Source organism: Muntiacus reevesi, chromosome 1 (genome assembly GCF_963930625.1).
Source record: "Muntiacus reevesi chromosome 1, mMunRee1.1, whole genome shotgun sequence".
Taxonomy (NCBI): Eukaryota; Metazoa; Chordata; class Mammalia; order Artiodactyla; family Cervidae; genus Muntiacus; species Muntiacus reevesi.
In genome coordinates, this window is record NC_089249.1 from 190,314,269 (window position 1) to 190,322,059 (window position 7,791).

At 63.0% G+C, this 7,791-nt stretch overlaps 1 long non-coding RNA gene across 2 annotated transcripts; it reads left to right on the top strand.

The window, feature by feature from the left end:
* The first annotated feature begins 392 nt into the window (after positions 1 to 392).
* On the top strand, positions 393 to 7,091 carry LOC136155659 (uncharacterized). Of its 2 annotated transcripts, none has more exons than XR_010660852.1 (2): positions 393 to 517; positions 5,800 to 7,091. It is a non-coding gene; the product is annotated as an uncharacterized lncRNA (long non-coding RNA). The 2 variants fall into 2 exon arrangements; XR_010660853.1 differs by lacking the exon at positions 393 to 517 and adding an exon at positions 531 to 2,172.
* Positions 7,092 to 7,791: the final 700 nt, after the last annotated feature.

Genomic DNA, 7,791 nt, shown 5'->3' on the forward strand with positions numbered 1-7,791 from the left:
CCCTGCGCAGGGGAGCAGAACTTCGGCCAAGAGGGGTTTCGGGTGCGATATGGATTAGGAACCCACCCCCGCCCCAATCCCAGCAGGAAGGGCGTTCGCTGAAGAACTGGGGCTGGATCCCCGAGCCCAGGACGCAGAGAGGGAAGTTGAGCTAAGACTCAGGCTCAGAAAGACTTGGGACAAGGGAGGGAAAAGTTAGGGCTGAGTTGGGGACGGGACCGAGTTGGGGGACCGGAGAGAGAAAGTGGGGGCGGACCGGCTCCGGGGGCACATGACGGCGGCGCCCGCCCCGCCCCGCGCCCGCCCCCGCCCCCTGCCCGGCCCGGGAGGGGAGGAGACGAAGAGGTTTTAAAAGCGATTCGGCCCCGCGGCGGGCCGGCCAGTGAGTGGGATGGAGCGCGGCCGGCGACCGCCCCCGGCCCCACTCGGGCCCGCCGCCCGCCCGCCCGGCCGGGTGTCGGCCGGCCGGGCCGGGGCGGCGGCCGGAGCCCCGAGTGCCGGCTCCCCTCCCCCGCGGGTGAGTCGGGGAAGCAACCGGGAGGGAGACTGCGGCGCCGTGGTGGCGGCGACAACTTTTCCGCGCTGGACTCGTGGGCGGAGTGGGGGGTGCGCCTGGCAGGTCCCCCAGCCCTGGGCGAGGGGGAGGGCGCCGCCCCGCGCCCCGCCGCCGGTGACTGGGGGGACGGCGGGGCCGGTCTGATGGTGGCGGCCGCGGAGTCAGTCCGGGGGCGCCCCCTTTGGAGCGGGGGAAGGGCGGCCCACCTCTACTCCGTCCCCAAGGGCCCACCGCGACCCCCCAGCCACTCCCCCGACCCAGGAGATTCGTGAGAGCGTGCTGGGGAGGGCGGGTCCCAACGCGAATCGGGGCAGGTCAAGGTGGGTCGGAGTTGGGCGCTGGGTGGGAGGGTATGTGCCCCCCTCGGGGTGGAGGGAATGGACATGGTGTCTCGGCCCCGGGATTGGGAAGGTAGGTGCCTGTCTGGGCTGTGTGAGTGGGGGTCTCCCAGAGTTCTGTGGATGCGGGTGGAGGACAGTGCTTCAAGTTCTTGACATGTCAGCCACTGTGGGGGTGGGGAGGCCCTCCAGAGGAGAGAAGTGGGGACCCAGTAGTCCAGCCTGGGTTTTAAAAGAGGACTAGGGGGACCCCTCTCCTCCCTTCTCACTCCTTCTGGCCCAACTAAGAAGGCTCATTCATAGAAAGGGGGCCCACATCTGGGAGTTTCCTGGAGGGCTGACTCCTCGGCCCTGTGTAGCTTGGGGTTCCCATGCCCTTGGGGTGCAAGAAGAGGGTGAAAGGGCTCAGACTGAACCCGGACCCCTTCATCCTAGCGCCAGACTGACCTCTGACCCCAGTGCTGGGCTCCACTGCTACCAAAGCCCCTCAGCCCTACACTGCCTGTCTGGTGCAAGCCAGCCAGGCCCAGACCCAGTGGCTTCCTGAATGTCTTGGAGGTGCGGTTGGCTCTGTCACCTATCCTTTCTGTCCCAGCCCCAACCAACTGCCTGCTCCTGATGGGTGGTCTTTGAGGGGGAAGCTGGGACCCTTGGCATAAGGGTGTCCTCTGGCAGCCCTGCCAATGCCAGCCCGAGCCGGAGGGCAGTCCCCAACAGGTGCCCGAGCTTAGAGGCGAGGTGATGGAGGGCACACCCTGTCCGCTCACCCACGCACCGTGCCTGGGCCAGCCCATGCGCATGTGTTCACATGCCGCTGTCCTGGGAAGGCACGGGCCCTAGGGCTCCGTGCCAGCTCTCTTCTAGCGCCCCAGGGGCACCCACTGCCCTCTGTCCTTGCAGGATGTCCTCTGAGAGCTCCCTCAAGACCCCAGTGGGCGAGCCTTGTCTGTGGGTCTGGAGGGGGCCCCCGAAATAGCTGCTGGCCTGGCTCTGGGCTGGCACGCGGAGCACATGCGTGACAGGGCGTGTCCAGGGGGGTCGGGCCTGTCTGTGCCGGCCCGGCCTCTGAGTCTCCGCAGACCCTTGCTCAGTGGAAAGAAACAACAGGGACGGATGCTCCAAGGGTCCTCTGCGGGACCCCACCCCACCATCCTCTACCTGTTGCAAGTGAAGGCCAGATGTGTGCGGGCCGCAGCTGCGGGGCAGACCCCTGTCCCCCTGGAAATCCGAGGGACACTGGCCCAAAGGGTACAGTGGACCTGCTCACCGAGGGCCTAGGTGATTCTTTGATATACCGTAAGATTTTTCAGCGTTTGCCCTTTACCTTGGGAGGCTGGGTGGGGGTCAGTTCGAAGCGAAGGACGCCGCCAGGAACCCTGGGCGGTCTGGAGAAAATTCCTTCCGGCTCCTGTCTGGGCTGGCTGGCCAGCCCTTTCTCACTCTGCGTGCACTTGAAGCCAGGATCAGGCCTTGGCTTTTCCTTAGACTTCTCGCATGACCTTGGGCCTGGTTCTGAACCCTCTGGGCCTCAGCTTTTCCATCTGTATATGGGAAGCATTGGGAAAGCGAGCGGAGAGATGTGTCCGCTTCCCCTCCCTGTCCAAGGCCCTCGCCTTCAGATCCCTTTTGGGGGCGGCCCTCTGACCACCTTCCCTCCTGCCATCGGGTGTCCTGGGTGATCATGGAGGTGTGTCTGGGGAAGGCTGGTCCCCTGGGAAGGACGTACTCGGAAGCCAGTGGGTGTGGGCGTGTGAGAATCCTTGGGCAGAGAAGGACGCCGCCATGCTGGGCACGGCTGAGTCATGCTCTAGCGGCGCCTTGCCTCAGGGTGCCGGAGCTGGCGCCACCCTGGGTGTGGTCACCAAGCTGTGACCCTGGGCAGAGCAGGCCTGGGTGGTCTGGGCTGGGGTCCTGGGTTGGGCCAGGGAACCGACTTGGGCGATGCTAAGCCCCTCAGCCTCCTGTCCTTGGTCTGGTGTCAGCGTCCACGACTGTGGTCACCCACAGCTTGGGAATGACTTGGGGAGCCCAGGAACCTAGAGCTTTGGGCCTGGGAATTGTTGGGGTGCCGTAGGAGGGGGATCGGGCCTGGAAACCAGCGACTACCCTCGAGGTCAGCGCCCCCCAAAATGCAGGCCAGATGGCCGGGACAGGGACCTGTTTGGGGATCAGGCAGAGGTGAACACCGTGCTAGCATGTACCCCTCAGTGAAGGGCTCACTGTGTGGATGTTAGGGGTCCCCTGGGAATTCTGTGATCAGTCTGAGGGTCATCAGAGTTGAAGGCAGGGGGTTGGAGTGTGGCGTGGCTGGGCACCATGGGGGCTGAGATGTGACTTGCACGGTTCCCCTATTTATAACAAGTGATTCACTGCTCACTTACTCACCCCTTCCTGAGCCTGCCCCCCTCCCCTCAGCCTTGGGTGGGCAGTGGGGGCCCACCCACTTGCCAGTGTCCTGCCTTCCTTCAGCTGGGTGCCGACCTCCGAGGGCTGCCCCGTCGGTTGGGCTGGTGGTGATGGTGGCCTCCTTGGGATGGGGGTGATGGGTGCGGGGCAGTGGGGGTGGCCCTGGTGGTCAGGCGGCACTTGGCTGGAAGGCCCAGGTTAGCGGCTGGCTCAGGGCCTGGCCCAGGGAGCCTCTGCGGAGAGTCTGGGCCCATTAGGCAAAGCGTTAGTGACAGGCTGGGAGGGCGGGGCCAGCGGCCCTTGGTATTTTCCGATCCCAGCTGCTCTGAGAGGGTGGAAAGTATTTGGGGACCAGGCTTGGGGGCGGCGGCGGCGGCGGTGGTGGCGCCCCCGGCGGAAGCTGCCCCTGATTCATTCTTGGAGCATGGGGTTTGGGGGGGGGGGTAGGCTTACAGAGTATGTCTCTCAAGTCCACGCCCTGTCTGCAGAGCGGACTTAGACACCCATCCATCTATCCATCCATGGTGTGACCTGGGGCCTGCCCTACTCCCCTGGCCCAAGGGCCCTCCGCCTGCAGCACCCCCCGCCCCCCACCAAAACGCCTCCAGCTGCCAGGAGCTTGGCCCTCCCTGGACACTGTCTCCCCTGAGCCTGGGGGGCACGCCTATGGTAATGGGGGGTCATCCTGCTCCTGGGCACCTGCTTGGCAGTGCCCCCTGCACTGGAGACCCAGGCCTTTGTGCCTGCGGGGATTGGGGAGTGGCCTTGGCCCCGACCCGGGGCTCTGTGCAGGGGAAACCCCACAGGAAACGGGCCCGGCCAAATGGCCGCCCTTCCCGTTTCGTCCCTGGGACACGAATGTGCTGTCTCACTTCCGGAGGCGGCCCAGGGAGGCCGGCCGCCCTGCGGGGCCTCGTCTGCTCCCGGTTGGTGCCCCTAGACCTTGAGGAGCCAGGGCTGGGCTTGGGCCCCGCCGTAAAGCGGGTGGCCGGCGTATGTAGTGTGTGTATGGCGGGGTCGGCGCAGAGCAGGACACCGCCCTCCACCTGTCTCCCGGGGGTGGCCACCCCCTGTCCTATCTGGGTGCCGAGGTCCTAGCCGTGTGCAGTGTCCTGAATGCCATCCTCCTTCCTGTTTCTGCCTGGGGAATGATGACAGCGTAGCCCCGTCCCAATTACACACAGCGCTCACGAGTTCCTCACCATAGCGTTGCCCCTACTTTGCCGAGGGGAAAACGGAGGCCCAGAGAGTTTGACTTCCCTGCCCCGTCTCGCCCAGCTGGTACGCTGCAGAGCCAGGGTTCAAACGCAGCTGGACTGGCTCCAGAGTTCGGGGCTCCTAGCCATAGGACTCTCATCCTCCGAGAGGTCTCTATTTACTGAACACAGGGCTGGCGTCACCGGTGGGTGACCTGTGCGGTTCACAGGGTGTTTCCCCACTGAAAAGGACCTGGCATTTGGTTTGATACTCTGCTGTCATCTTGAAATTCTTATTTTGTGAACAAGGGGCCCCCGAGTATTCATTTTTTTTTTTCCCCACCCGAGTATTCATTTTGCACTGAGTCCCGTAGATTCTGTAGGGAGTCCTGGTGCTGGGTAGTTGCTACGTACTGTTGGTGAAACCTCGCCGTGTTACCCGGTAGAGGCTCTTGGCTCCATTGTACAGATGGGGAGACTGAGGCTTGGATGGTATTTAGGAAACCGTGGAACCGGGATCTGCACCTGGAGCCTGGGTCTGATGCTCTGGGTGGGTGCGTGCGTGCCTGCGGGGAGAGTGGAGCGCCCGCTGTCGGCATCCGCTCTGGTGGGGCGCAGGCTGAGGCCTGGCCGCTGAGGAGACGGGGCCATGGGGGGAGGCCCTAGTGGTTTCCTCCTGCCCTTCAGGCTTCTAGGAAGTGGCGCCAGCTGGGGTGAGATCACTTCCTCAGCCGCCTGCCCGCCACCCCCTCAGCTTCCTCTCTCCATGGCCCCGTTTAGCCTGCCCAGGGCTCCGTGTTGCGGGCGGGGCGGGGGTAGGGGCTCGGCCAAGGAAAGGAGGGGGGGCTGGCTCTGGGAGTTCCTACAGCCTCCTTGGCCGAAAGTGACCCTCTGGGTATCTCTCCCTCTCTGAGTCTGGGAAGCATGGCTGGGGGTGTCCAGCCTGGTGGTATCTTTAGCTGCTATTGCACTTGGGAAAGGGTCTCCCAGGTGGCGCTAGTGGTAAAGAACCCGCCTGCCAATGCAGGAGACAAGAGAACGAGGGTTCGATCCCTGGGTCGGAAAGATCCCCTGGAGGAGAGCATGGCAACCCACTCCAGTATTCTTGCTTGGAGAATCCCATGGACAGGGGAGCCTGACGGGCTGCAGTCCATGGGTCGCAAGAGTCAGACGCGACTGAAGCGACAGCACGCACGCACTTGGGGAAAACGGCTTCTCTGCGAGACCTCAAAGGATGGCAGCAAGGGCGGGACGTGGAGGGCAGGTGTCCTCAAATCTCACGACCTCCTTTCGTCTCTCCTAGGTGCCAGCTGCTGGCCCTGCCCGGCGCCCTGCCCCTCAACCCTGGTGCCATGGCCGGCTGGGGTTCCTGGGGATGGGATTTGCTGCCTGTCACAAATCACATTGCCAGGGATTTCCAACCGACCCTGAGCCCTGCCTCCGGGGCCGCCACTGTCACCGCCACCGCTGAGGACGCTGACCCCGGGGACGGGGATGGGGTGGCAGAGAGGCCCCACTGCGTGCATCTGGCCTGGGGAGCAGGGCTTAGCTGCTTGTGAGCAGGTCCACATCAAGTCGTGTTCACAGTGGCTAAGTTCCGCCCCCCCAGGGCCCTGCCGCCTCCTCTGGCCCTGCCACCTCTCCCCCTCTGCTGCCTGGCCAACCTCGGGCCTTCCCTGGGCTCTGCCTCCTGTGCCTACTGAGCTGAAACACAGTTGATTTGTGCACACTGGCTCAGTTCAGCAGGAACAGGAGTCCAGCCCCCTTGGAGTCTGCTGTGGCCCCTGCCCTCCTTGGGTGGGCCAGTCGCTGCCTGGGGGAAGAAATGAGGACCCTGCTGGCCTGGGACCTGGGTCCGGAGGAGGAACCTGGGGATGGGTGGGGCCTGAGATGGGGTGGGTGAACCCAGCTGTCTGCTGCAGCCCCCTCCTCCAATTTCTGGACTCGGGGACTAACCCCCGCCCCCAGTCCCAACTCAAGACTGGGCTGTGCTCCCAGGGAGAATGAGCAGACAGGCGGGTGGCTGGCTGGCTGGCCCTTCCATGAAGAAAGGAAGCCAGATGTGTCCTTGCCTGGCCGACCCTCGGCCCCTCCTCATCCAAACCTGGTGGGGGCCTGGCTGGTCTGCATCTTCCCAGCAGCCAGTTACCCAAGAGGAAGCTGCCTTGGGCCCCCCAGACCGTTAAATGCCAACTCCGGGCTTCCGGAACCAGGCTGGCCTGACCTGAACCTGCCTGGCCCCTTCTCCCTGGGCCCTGTGGCTTCCGAACTTGGGGGGAGGGGCCATGGCACCCTCCTGGCACATGGGGTGGTGAATGAGGTCCCTGTGGGCTCAGAGGACACAAGCAGGCCTGCTCAGACCTTGGGTGGGTCCAGGGCATGGAAGAGTTAAGACTGTAACCATCATCAGATGGAATAGGGCTCTTCTAGGGGTGAAACTAGGGATGTAGAATGAAGCCCCCTCAAGCTTCACTTGTCGAGAGTTGGCTCAGTGTACCCCTTCTCTATCAGAGCAGGGGCAGACAGCAGCTTGGGGAGGTCTCTGCTGTGTCTTGAGCCTGCTGTCCAGTTAAATAAAAGCTGCCCCCTGCCTTATTCCTGGTCTGGTGGTTTGTGATGTATTCTAGTCTGCAACTCTGGAGTCTTGGCTTTTTATCTGGGGAGGGTTGATGGGTCTGAATTTATTGTTCTGGCCTCCTGACCTCACAGGATCCCCAGCCCTGCCCTGCCCACTCTGGAGAAGATGACAATTTAGTAATTTGGGGTGGAAAGGGTGCCCTTGTCATGGAAAGGTGAACTTGAGGGTTCAGGGGTGGGCTGGAGGGACAGACATTCAGGGTTGGTGTGGTGACAAGACCTGGAACCTAGATGGGATGTGATGAGGAATGCCCCATGTCCAGGGGTGAGATGGAAGGGAATGGGACCCAATCTAAGCTGGTGTTTGAGGGTGACCCGGAAGTTAACACTGGACATTTGAAGATAACTGGTACTTGATGGTGTTGATCTAATGATATTTAGGGGTGACTTAAGACATAAGGGACAACTTGGATTGGGGGTAAGATTTGAGGTGTCTGGTATCTGAGAACGATGGTGGGGAAATTGTGTATGTGGGCCCAAGGGGGACGGTTGGCTGTGACAGGGACCTGAGTGGTACCCTAGGTCTGTGGGGACATCTGCAGATGACTTGGAGAGCTGAGGGGCACAGTAAGGGGTGCCTCAAATCAGAGGACATTTGAAGGCAGCCGGGAACCCCGAGGGTCAAAGCTGACAGAGCCCTCAGGACTGCCGCCTCTAC